Raw genomic sequence first — 13,703 nt, 5'->3', positions numbered from 1 at the left:
TTCAAAGTCTAAAAAGTTTCATTTTGAAGGTTTAAGGGTTTACCTATAAAATAATTTAGAGCAGGGTACATTGCAGAAAGTGTTTAAGCTCAAACATGATTAATGAAATAGAGTTGTGATTTATTTTTGTGACTAGCCTTAGTGATAAATTGAGTCTGGTGCATTTCAGAGCTCAGCACATGCTTTGTAAGTGTGGTGAGTGAGAAATTCTTGAGTGCTCCTCATGGAAGCAGAGAAGTTCATCCTGCTCCTATGGAGTTTCTGATGTTCTGATGGCAACAGGGAGGAAAATAGAGAAGGTCAAAAGCTCTGTGCCCCAGGCATTTCTGGGGAGTGGAAACTGTGCTAGGAGTAAGCTCCTTTCCACTTCCACAGGTTTCTGCACATTCACTTCTGAGGAGAAGTCTTCCAAAGTGTGGGGAAAAATAAGTTTAAAACAGAAAATAAAACTCATTGATCTATCTGAATCCTTCATTCAGTAAGTGGATGAAAGATAATTTTTAAGTAGGTAGTGAATGACATTAGCAAATGGATAGATGGGAGCAGGAGTGGATGAGTGATGAGACAATGAGTAAGCGAGGAAGGAATGACTGGTAGGTGTGAATTGAAAGGACATAGCCCAGAGCTATCTTACAGCCTTAACAGGACTCTCTAGGAAAAGAAAAATGAAGCAGGAGAAGTACCTGAGTCACCTGCACCATCAGCTGTTGTCAAATATTTCACTGGCTTTTTTCTTACTTTTCTTCTTGGGTTTTCAGGGGTTTGTTTGTTTTGTTTTAACATCAGTGTCTTTGATGCAATGATTGTACCAATTAGGCTTCTGAAATATACTGCCAGCCCCAATTCCAGTCCAACTAGGACTGATCCACTTGCTTGTCTGGGAAAACATAATCACCAAATGGAGTTTCTAGATGCACACGTGGGCACCTCCAGCTCCAATAAACTTACAACACAATTTCTTGAATGCTCAGGCTTGTTCTCACTGTACCTCTCTGGACAGCTGAGGCAGCACTCACAACTGTCCCATCCATCTCCCAGCAGTGACTGGGCAGGACAGATATCTGAGTTACCTCTGTTTACATTTTGTCCTACAGCCATAAACAGAAAATGGCAGCATCAGTAGGGGTATGTGAATGCCAATCTTACAGTTATATATCATGCTGGAAATTACAGCAGTAGAGGATGGATGTCAAACCCATTCAAACTTCTTTGTTACTGTGGTTAAACTTTGAGCAGTGTGCAGCTGGGACAATGGCCACTTCCAGCTTAATCTATTTCTAAATGCAGTCAAAGCCAAGATTCAAACAGTCTTCAGCTGAAGTCAATATACTGAAATCTTAATAAGTTTCAGGCTGTTTTGTGACTGAGAGACTCTTGCATATTACCACAGATGGTAAAAACCACTTTAAAATGATTTGAAGTTAGTTTTTAAAATATCCTCAGAAACAATTCTGTGGGACTGGTAGTCTAACTAATCCATGTTTATCAAACGTTCCCATAGGAAATCTGACTTTCATTTCTAGCATCATTTACATGTAATATTAGTTGGGAGTGTAAAGCAGTGCATCAGAACAATATTCAAAAACAGTGTGCCACACTAAAAATCTCCAGTTTTCTCAGTGTTTTCCAAAGTACTGAAAACTACGTTTTTTTTATCTTAGCCTTTTTTTCCTTCTATACTGTTGACAACCTTAAGCAGAATGTAACCTCCTTTATGGCTGTATGACTTACACAAAAATATCTAAAGTACCCAAACAATCCAGAAATTCCACTTTCAAAGGTAACACCTGTCCCTTTTGCATCTAGTTCTACTTTAAGGAGCTTTAAGATTTCAGAGAATAAGATTTCTGTATGAATGTGGGCAATGATGCATAATGAATTTAAAAACAGAAGGAGACTAACCTTTAGTTAAAAGCACTTTTGGATAAGACTGCTTGTTTCTTGATGCCCATGACAAGCTCTGTAGTTTGGCACATCTCCTTCTGTTGCTGCTTGGAAGATTTCCCTAGGTAAAGTAGAGCCTGGTGAATGATTACACAGGGTTACAGAAAATCACTACCCACAGAATGCTGCTTCAAGAACATAAGCAAGAGAGAAGTTCACAAAGTTTTTCTTTCATTCCCATCTTTTGGTAGCAGAGAAGGGAGCTACATTGAAGGGAGAGAGAGAAAGAGCCTTTGTCAGAACAAAGGGAGAAGAGAGGAGGATACCTACTCAGCTACTCTTGAGGGGGAAAAAAGGGTTAACTGTTTTCTGGATCAAACAACAGATTAAGCAGCAAGTTATGACATTCATGAGTGTAAGAGAGGAAAAGAGATTTTAAAATTATGACAATACATGAATTAATAAAAAACTATTGTGCTATTCAGGACAAAAGTTAACATGAGATGCTTGCTAATCCTGAAAACAAAGATTTAAATAGAATCTGACCCCAAAAAAAAAACCCAAACACAACACTGTAAACTGCTAGTATTACATGTTTTAGACTACCACAAAGCTTTATAAAGGACTGGGCAATAATACTGTGCAGAGGTAAAATGAGGATGAAATCACAGCTGCTCCAGCTCTTTGCTTGTTCAGTGGTCTTCAGTAAGAGTGACTGCAGACCTCTCTGCAGAAGAGAGAAAAACTGGGGGAGTTTTTTTCTTCACATTGGTCAACAGTGAAATTAAAATCCTTGAATCTCTAACTTTTTTGATTTTTATGACCTCATTACCTCACCAATGCTTACAGTTGAGAGTGCTGTGTAAAGCAAATTTCCTCTCTAGAAACAGCACTATTCCTCAGGTAAGGTGTTTTTTGTAAGAAAGCCAGTCTGGCAGTCATCCTATTACAAAGCATCCTAGTGAAAGCAAATAGAAACCCACAGCTCACCAGAGGAAAAAAAAAAAAAAAATCCCTTCTGCTTGTGCTGTTGAGCTTACCTCCACCAGCAAGAAAGGGGAGTAGGAAATAAGTCTCCTTGTGACGCACAGCTCAACATGGCTGGAGTGCTCCAATGTGCTGCTTGAGTCATCACTGACAGGGTGCCAGCCTTGCATTTGTTACAGCAAACACAGCTCAGCTTTACATTTCCATGCTGTTACACAACTGTGCCATTACTTAAAGGACTGCTTGTACTCAAACAATAAAGGCCATCTATTTTCCTGTTGCTGTGCTGATACAATTGTCCCTACCACAGGCACATTTTCATACACACACATATGTATTTAAATACACACATACATTGCAGCATTTTAACTGCTCTGAGGGTATTCTCTCTATTTGGCCTTCAAGGATCATTCCTTGTTTTTACAGAAGTTTGAGACTTGAGGGTCCTGCAACTAGTGAGGGAAGAGCTGGCCATGTAGTCCAGCTAATAATGTGATTCAATTCCCTACCAATCTCAGCAGTCAGCAGGATCCTCACACAAATATCAGAAAGCAACAGCCACATTTGCTGCTGCTTTCTGAAAGGGTAGTGCCATTATAACTTGTCTCTCACTTCCATTAAGCAGTTATCAGCACAGTCATTGCACTTGCCAGGTCTCTATTGGCTTTGTGGGAGATGCCCACTGATAGCACTGTGTACAGAAAAAATACCTGCAGTAACACTGTTTGGAGAACTTTTGGCAAACACATTACTACTGAGAGTAAGTTTGGTTCCAGGTTTCATTAGACACCAGGTTACCTTGCAGTCTAGAAATGACAGATCCTAGGGCCTGTGCCCAGGAAATCCCAGGAAATGGTTGTGCCTAGGTGTCAGCAATGCAGTCAGAAGGGAGGAAAATTGGCCAGAACCTCCTGAAATCCAGGAAGGGCTGGCCATGGGGCAGCTGCCAGCCCTCAGATGCTGCAGCAATCAGCTTACTTCCTTTCAGAGCCTGAACCAAGATAGCAATGCTGTTCTGGTTTAGTTTATCAGAGCAAATCATACGACTAATGATTAATCACTCAAGTATTTATCACTTCAGTGTAATTTCTGCATACTATTATTGGGGTTGCACCTTCACTAGCGTGGCTCAGGCACGACTGGATCTGGCACTTGGGGAGCATCTTTCAGCAAAGAGCTTAAAGAGCTTGAGAGCTTGAATACTGACAACAGGTGAGGCTGCTGTTGGCTTGGGAGCAAGCAGAGGAACAAGGCACAACAGCTGTGAGAGAAAGCAGGAGCAACACAATTTGATATCATCTCCAGACTGCCCCTGAGGTCATCCCTGCAGACCCAGGGCTCTTCCTGCCCCATGAAGGAGAAGGGAAGAAGGCTGGTGGAAGGGGCTGTGGGCAAAGGGCCTGAACTGGGCTGCCCTGAGGCATGTGCTGCTCTGGCAGTGATGTGACACTGCTTGTACAGCCCTGTACAAAAGCACTCCTGGGGGGCTGTGCTCCAGCTTTCCACCTCACCATATGTTCCCCCATGCAAGCAGCACAAACACTTGTGATGTCTTCTTTCCTCAAGGAATCCAAGGAAGCTACTCCAACAGGATTGAAGTGAAGGGAAAAAGCAAATTCAAAGGTAGCCAAATTATGGTATGTCTTGAGCATCCCAAGCTCATATTTGTCCTTTTTCTTCTCAATCCAAATGCTGGTAGGCAGAATTTATGGGATGATTGTGTCATAAAACTTTTCCCCTCCTTCAGCTTTTGATGGAGTTGAACTTTCACCTGATTTTTGTTATGACATACCTGCTTGGGGACAGTTAATGCTGGGAAAATCCTGCCATCATACCTGTATTTCTGGATTTCTCCACAGCCTTTCCACTGGCACAGCTGACTCTCCCATTTCATTTTTGTGTGTTTGTCTAGGCAAGTGAGCTGCAATCATTTCTCCAGTCCAGCTCCTTCCCTAGCCTTTCCCACTAGCTCCTTGGTGTTCAGGCTAAGAAGAGTTTTGTCCTACCAAATGTGTGTGAGGGTTGGGGGGAAGAAAGTCAATCCTTTCTCAGCTCCCTAAGCCAAACTGTGATTCTGGCAGATTACTTCAGGGAGTTTTCTTCAGAATTTGTTGCTACTGATCTTCAGGAAGCCCATGATCTACCTTTCCTTCACCCACTGTGAAGGGGGAAGCAGGGCCTCCCACAGAAGTGGAGACAGGTATGTAATACAGACAGAAGAATTACTCTTTGGCCTATTATTGAAGGCACAGGAGAGTATTTGTGGATCCCAGTCCCTTCCTAGCTTTATTTTAGTGTTTTAAATAGAATAGCCATGGGTTGACATACAGAAATTGTACTGGAAACAGGAACAAAGCACTCCATACTTTCAAATCAAGGCAGTAGCTAAATAGCAATCTAAGATTGCAGGCTTGGTCATACACATTTGAATTTTTGGAGGTTCTGATCCCTAAATCCTGTCTCACATCTTAGCCCAAATTATAATAGTGCCTCCTTGTGACTCCCATCACAGAACAGGAAGTTTCTACCATGTTAATGTTCACCAGTTTTATAAAAGTATAACAATGAATAGCACAACAAATATGAGATAACAGTAAGAACTCTCTGTTGTTGTAAGAAACAGGTTAGATGGTCACCAAATAAACAGGAGCAATTAACTCCCCTTCTTCCAGCCCCACCATCTGTCTGGGAAATCCTTGGTTCATAGGTACCATCTCAGTCTTTTTGTCTACTCTTACTGATGTCTCATCCTCATAGGAGGAATTTAACTTCAAATTCTGCCTCATTCTCTTCAGAACTGAGTCCTCTCTGCTAGGTAATCTAAGGTCTCCTCACTTTGGGTGACATTCAGACAGCTGTTACAAAGTTTATGCTCTCAAAGTGCCATGTGGCCAGAGGGTTGTCTTTTCCCTTCAAGTACCCCCTACATAATGACAGAGCAGGACCAAAGTCTTCTGGTATGATTTAAATATCAGTAATTGCCAGCCCTGTGTTTGTGCACAGATAATGTTTTGCCTGGACAAGCCAAGATGTTGCACATAGAGGGCAGTGCCATGATTCCTTCTTCAGGCTACACCTGGCATTGGGCATTCATTAGTTGGAAAGATCCAGTTTAATTACTCAGAAGTCATTGTGTCTCCACAGGGGCTCTCACAGAGCAGCAGCACAGACAGCTCTGCCTTCCCTGTCACCCTCCCAGCATGTGACACACGGTGCCCCAGGACACCCCTTCACACACACAGAATCACAGAATCACAGAATCACTGTTGGAAGAGACCTTTAACATCATCGAGTCCAACCCATGCCCTAACACCTCAACTAAACCATGGCACCAAGTGCCACATCCAGTCTTTTTTAAACACATCCAGGGATGGTGACTCCACCACCCCCCAAGGAAGACAATTCCAGTACTCCATCACTCTTTCCACAAAAAACTTTCTCCTAATATCCGACCTAATTTTCCCTTGGCAGAGCTTGGGACTGTGTCCCCTGGTTCTGTCAGTTGCTGCCTGGTGAAGGAGACCAACCCCAGCTGGCTACAGCCACATGCACATATCAGGCACATGACCCTGGCCCTGGAGCACAGCCATGCATCACTTGACCCAGTCCATGGCACCTCACTCCATGGAAGTGACTGCACAGCATTCCTGGGCAGTCTGCTAAACTCTGGGGACAGCATACGTGTCACAAGACATGGCATGTACAGCTTCTGCTGCCCAGGGTATGTGCACACATTGAAATAAAGCCCTCTGTAAGTGTTTGTGTGTGCTTCTCTGGGGATAACTCTGGCAGAACCAGGATTTAGTCCTACAGCAAAAGTAAGAGAAGCACTGCCCTATGGGCATTTTTAAAAATATGACTCTTAATAAAGTGATGATAGTCCTATTTTTAATTTGGCTTCTGTCTCTGCTCAGTAATGATTTTTCATAATGATTTAATGGCTCTGGCTTTTTTCCTGTGGTCTTCCTGCTAACACTTTAGGAACGATAAAAGCCTTGGTCCTAAAATATAGTGCCTTATAGATGTCTTCTGGAGAGAAATATCAAAAAGTGTAGTGGGTTAGCCAGATTTTTTTGGCTGTCTCATTTCTGCTTGGCTCAAGGCTTACTTATTAGACATTTTCATGTTCATATCCCTGGCAATGGGAGAGTTGTACATTCAAAAATTTGGCACATGCACAAAGATGTGCACCGACAAAACACTTCCTAAGGTTGTAGCTGCTTGAGTTTCAGCTCCTTAATTAGCCAGATGCCTTTGAGAAGACATTTTCAGGGTTCTTTCAACAGCTGACTGTTCTATCTTAAAAGCTACTCTGAAGACTGTATTTACAGTGGGGCTGGACCTGATAAATCCATGTATTTCTAGACTGGTTCTCAATTAAAATCTTTGGCCTGGTTAAAGAAGAAGACTGATTCATAATCAACAGTCATTTCTGATGCAAAAATCAGGTATGAAGTAAAGCCAGCACAAGCCAGAACACGTTTGCCTTACATGTGAGTAGTCAGCCTGACACTATCAAAACTATCAAAACCCCGTGTTCTCAGAGATGTGTGGGGGCAATCATTAAGTCTGCCTTGTTTTAGAGGCACTGTCCTCAGGGTGCTTGCTCTGCATGGTAGGAGTGCAGAGTTTCTTGGAGACAAATGCAGAAGCCTTCCCCCATCCTCACAACCTTAAAAGGTTTTGTCTAGACAAGAGAACATTTTTGGCATAATTATCCTCCTGCATTTTAATTTTGCATGCAAATAATTAGAAATGTGGTGTTATATTTTAAAGCTGGCCATGCTACTTGTAGAGACCTGAACCAAATTCTGAGAAGCTTTGGGAGAAGAAGATAAAATACCGAGAAGTTAGCACAGTGTCTCATAAGAAGAAAAAAATAAAAGCTAACATACTTTTAAATATAACACTAATTAATAAATATAATGAAAGGTGGTGAAGGAAAAATGACTCTGTTTCACAACTGTGCCTTTGGACTGATTGACAGCAACTGGATGTACACACACACGCACCCACCTTTGATTTGGAAATTATTCATTAACCACCTTTAGCAGCAGAAAGTTTTCTACACAACACAGAGCAGTGGAAAGTTCCAACAAAATAGAAGGAAGATGGTTTGTTATTGCCAGTCTGCCTTTCATTTCCCTTTGTATACTGTATGTGGTACAACTGTGTGAGGCACCAAACAAGGCCCCCAAAGTGGAGTGAGGAATTAATAAAAATTTAAAAGGTGCATTTTCCTAAGTGTTTTTCTAGGTTATCAGTTTCTCATCCGAGTTCACTGTGCAGCTGTACAATGGGAGAGCACTGGGGAAGGGGAGATATGGCACGTGAACACACTCTGCCACAAAAATAAACCTTCAACTAAATGGGGCCTTAGTCAATTTATCATTCAAGCAAGTAAACTAGTTCATTACATTGGATGTGCTGTACCCAAACTATTAAAAAATCCTTATCTCCATAGTAAATATGCAAACTGGGAATTCAAACTTAATTTATTTTTTACTTGGTACAAATATATCTGACATAACCATCTAACTTTGTAGATGTGCTTGCAGCAACCTCACACACTCTAAATGGCTTTACAAATGTAGAAATCTATGACTTTTTAGAGAAAGTACTGACAGCAGAATTATATGAGTAATCAAAATCTTCACACACTCTCCATACTTCCTTGCTATTCCAATATTACCAAATGATTCCTCTATAAAGAGAGTCTAATTTGGAACAGAAATTATTTCATTTTGGGATATTTACCCTGCTTTGTGAGTAGTGTAATTATTCTGGAACGTGCTCATTTACATTTTGGATGAGTGCCTGAAGAATGGCTCAGCAGAATAATTAGTTTGAAAGAGCTATTCTGATCAATTTCTGCATCTGAGGCCCTGCAGCATGTGTGTGTCACCAAAGGCAGACCAGAACCCCACAAAGGGCTGATGGAGGCCCTGCACTGAAAAGACCTCAACACCATTTGATGTAATATTTAGAATTAACTATTTGTAATGAGGAAACACAGTTATCACACTTTTAGGACACTGTTTATAAGCTAGTTAAGCACAGTATATTATCATCAAACACTAGTCAATGAATTTCAGAGCAATACAGAGGAAATGTATTTGCCTACAATATGTCATTAACATTAGCACCTTTATGGTCCCCATGCTTTGTGCCATGGGGTATCTGCTGCTAAACTAAAATTCTGAATAAAGATTAAGCTGGCCCTTGGGTAGCAGCATTTCTACTGTGTAAAAACTGTGTCTGGGTGTGAGTGTTTTATTGAGGTGGTCAACAGCGTAAGTGGTAAATCCAGACCAAGTTCTTTTCTTCATCACATCACTCACAGCAGGCAAAACCAAAAGCCCACAGTGGAGATATCCACCAGCACAGCACCAAGGGTGAGGGACTTTCTGGGGTCAGTAATGCTCTCTGCAGCTTGTCACTCCCTGGTATCATCACTGTCTTGTACATATCAAGGAACACAAACAGTAGCACTATTCCTCCTTTATTTGTGCTGTTTAAAAGTGTTAAGACTTTGTATACAATATATCTCATCATTTCTAACATGGCTCGCATCATTTCTTTCCACAGAAGGAAAAAAACCAAAAACCACAAGATAACATATGCTAAGAGCAAAAATCTCCCAGGAGATGTTATGGAGAAGTCCTCCTTCCATTGGGATGAAAGAAATGCTAGTCCTACAGGAATAGCTGTGGGCTTTGCCCCAAAGAGTATGTTTACCAGAAGTTCAGGATTTATCCCAGTAGGAAGAAGAAATCAGAACCTATTCATTAGTTGCTCCATAATAGATTTAAAAATACAAACTTGCAAGGTCACTTACATAAAGCCTGCAATACCATATGCTCAACACATTCCAGAACACCAAACACATGAATCACTGCAGTTATATTCATAAAAATACTCTTCTACTCCCCCAGCACATCACACAACCATGTAGCTGCAGGAACTTTCTTTCTGGTGGCAGCTGATTTAAAAGGTTCTTGCATTTGCTGCTTATTCTTGCCCCATAGCTCCAATTGATCACCTCCTCAGCTGTGCTGGTTTAATTCCATGGAGGTAAGCCAGCCACCAAACTGGGTTTAAAAACCTAAAACAACCAAAAAAACCCACTAATATGCAAAGTTGTGTGAAAATAGCTCTTAGGCTATTTCAGTGAAGTAACTGTTGCTTCAGCAGTGACTTGCTGTTCAGCAATAGTGGTGAGCCAAATGTGGGGAAGGGAAGAGCTCTTAAACCAGCTTTGCACCCTGAGCCAACACATTGATCAAGCTAGATTCTTTAAGAACAGTGACAGAAGGGACAAAACTGAGCATGCCACCTGAAAGTGTCCTTCCCAGAAACATTTGCACAGTTTTTAAGCAGTAAAGGATATCAGTAGCTGTATGAATATGTCTGCACAACAGTGGCAAACCTGTGAATGTCCCAAGTCATTCATGGGAGAGATGCAAGTCTGGGGCCTGCATGCAGGGGCTCTATAGCATCTTTAATTATTAGACCCTCTGAAAATTCTTTTCAAAATATGTATAATAATGAAAATACTGAAGCTGAATATTATCAAAACAAGTCTTATTATGTCAGGCTTTTTTAACCTGGATTTACTGAAATGCAATTTTGTCCCAGCCCTTTTTAAAAGCTTGCTGTGCATATTTCTCTCTATGTGTATACATTTTTAGATGTATAGTTATAAACTGCATGAATCCTCATCTAGGATTGCATTGTTTGCACAAGCCTTAAGACTCAGTAAGCCTGGGGGGTTTTTTCCTCACTTTTACTGGAGTTAGACAAGAAAACCCCACTGGAACTGACAGAATAATTCTTAAATAAACAGTGATGAAAGATGAAGCAAAACCTCCAAGCCTTGGATTCAAAATGAGGTCAGATGGCAGAAGAATTTCCAGTTTAACTGACTTGCTAATCAATACAGAAGAACTTTCAGTTTTTCCATAAAATTAATTCAATTTGTTTAAGGAAGCTAAGTGTTCTGAACATTGAATGCTAGAATAGATGAGGGGGTGTAGAAGATGAAATGCAACTGTGACCAGTGTGTTTGCTAGAAGCTTCTTGAAAAAGATAATATTCCTTCAAGGAGAAAAATAGGAAAAAAATCCGTATTATTTTGTATGTCTTAGGCCTCTCAGTTCATCAGTGCATTTTGTTTTACAAAAACAGGAATGCAAAAAACTCCCTCCTCTGAGAGAGAGTGAGCTAAGACATTCACAAATCAAAATCTCCTATAACTTACTTTTCACTGAAGAACAGTTTTTTGGTACTATTGCTTTAGAAATAAACAGCAGGAATTATAGGAATTAATTATTTTCTTTTCTTACCATTTGGTGGAAAGGCTAGCAGTTGGTGTCTTGAGATCAGTTGTGTCTAGAATAAGAACTTGGCCATCAATACAAGGGCCTTCTTCTGTTATAAGAAGGTGTTAATCCACAAAGTGAGCTCACAAGAAGTCCTGTTCCAGTAAAAGGAGTGGAAGCACATAGATGCTGTTTCCCCACAGGCAGCATCATGGGCTCTGATTTACTGGTGGGGATGGCATGGCTGGGGATGGCTGATGTGATCAGACTCAGCCCCTGCCCTGCTGCTTACAAGGATTGTTTGCTCAGTCCTTGGAAGGCAAAGGACACGTTTATTTCCAGCTCAGAAAGGTCCCACTCATGTCCCTTGTCATTGTCTTCACTCTCCAAGGCTCTCACCTGCTGAATTGTGGACATAATGAGTTTTTTCAGTGGTCTTACATGCAAGCTCCCAGTATGAACACATATCATGTAAGAAGAGACAAGGAAAAAAATGCTCATTTATCTGTAGGCACTCTACCATCATCTCTCTCGGGCCTCAGAGCTCATTTCCATGTGGTCTTGTGCCTTCTGTTTTCCATTCTTATGTATAAAGCAGTGTTCTGGGCTGTCATTATCCTGGTTGCCTCACAGGCACTTCTCTGGCCTCAGCAAGAGGCACTGACATCTGCACACACTGTTGCAGCAGAGATGGCTTTGACTTACCATTATTGATGCCTTAAGCTTTTAACTTTTATAATTTTCAGACCTTGTACTGCATTAGTGCATAACTCTGAGCTCCATGTAGAGTGTCAGTAAGCTCTCTTCACATTGTGATCACACAGAATAATCCACCCTCTGCCTCAGGCCCAAAAAGTAAAATCAAAAGTGAATCAGGGGTGTGAAAACAGACTGGAAGGAGACTTCATTACCTGAAGCTATAATTGAACAATTAACCTCTGATATGCAAATAGACCAAACTTAAATATGTGAAAAACTCATGACCATTGTCCATCTTGGACACACAAAAGCCTCTGGAAAGCTTTTGGCTGCCCAAGGTGTATCTATTGAAGGCCTTTAATAAACACCCACTTTATTCTCTAACTCTGCCTAGCCTCTGTTCTAGGTAGACACTCCAAGGCATCATTATGATAACATCACCCTCAGTGTTGCTTCCCAACTCACCTTTTGCTTTGTCCATTGCATCAGTCACTAAGGCCTCATCTGCAAATCCTGTAGCTTTTCCTGCAGGATGCAGCTCCAGTAGTGCATGACACTGAACTTCAGCCTTGAGAGAGGACATGAGAAGTTATAGTGTATACAATGTTAAATTAGAATGGATGTGCATAGGTGGAGTGTAATAACCAAGCAGGAACTGAAAAGTTCCTCAGAAAGATTAATTGTATTATTACTTTTCTGATATGTTAGATTTTCTCACTGGGTTTTGAGACTTGTGCAGATGGGGGTGGGAGGAGGGCAGGCAGGGATGAGAGGCTTGTATAAAAATTCTGTGCTACTTAGACTCCTAAGCACTTTACTTGACTCTCAGAATGCCACTGACTGTGCTGCATGTGACCCCAGGAGGGATACAGCACTAACAGTGGCAGCACATAACACTCTCCTTGAAATACTGTCCACTTACATCCTGTTCTGGCTTTAAAAGCTAAATGTTACATTCCTTTTAGCCAAAAAGCTCATCACTGAGACAAAGAGGACAACTGCACCTTCCCATTTTTTACAATGGTGTGTATGTGCAAATTCCTGTGTTTACTATGCACCAATGCAGAAACTTGACAAAATACTAATTTTGTATATAGCACTTCTGAGCTGTGCTTGATGTAGTGCTGCATTTGGCTATAATTCAAGATGTGGCTTGATATTTATATGCTATTTTACATTGAAATATGATTGCATGCTTTTAGATTTACAAAACTCTAGTCTTGCCAGGAAATTCTTGCCTGTAAAGCTATTTTAGGACCTTATCAGTTAAAAGGCTTAAGAGCTAAATTTTGTCCTCACATTGACTTAAATGGATATTGCATATGCATATTCACAGGCAAACTTTGGCCTTAACTTTGATTTAATTGTTTAGCATGGTTAGAAATACATACTTAAAAATCCAAGGTGATTAATAAGACTGGCAACAGTTTGAGAACTCCTAGCATTTCTCTGATGCTAGGAAAGAGCTCTAAATTTATTTCTCTGACATATTACATAAACAATATCTTAAATCCGCATGTGTGTTCTATTTGTCACAAATACAGATGATTTAAAAGTTTTAATGAAAAACTGACTTCAAAAAAACCCTTTCACATAAGGTATTTCCTTTAGCTTTTTTTAGGGACCAGTTAAACAGCTGAAATGGAATATTTTGTTCAGAATCAAACATTTTTAGTATTGCACAGAAAATTTGAAATATACCTTATTTTATTTATTTTTCCCCTCAGAGAGGTTTTTATAGTAAAAATCTGTGGAAAATATTTACTGTTTTCTAACTGACCTAGAGACCAGAGCCAGCACAGACACTTGGTC

The sequence above is a fragment of the Oenanthe melanoleuca genome, chromosome 1 (assembly GCF_029582105.1).
Source record: "Oenanthe melanoleuca isolate GR-GAL-2019-014 chromosome 1, OMel1.0, whole genome shotgun sequence".
Taxonomy (NCBI): Eukaryota; Metazoa; Chordata; class Aves; order Passeriformes; family Muscicapidae; genus Oenanthe; species Oenanthe melanoleuca.
This window is presented reverse-complemented; position numbering follows the sequence as displayed.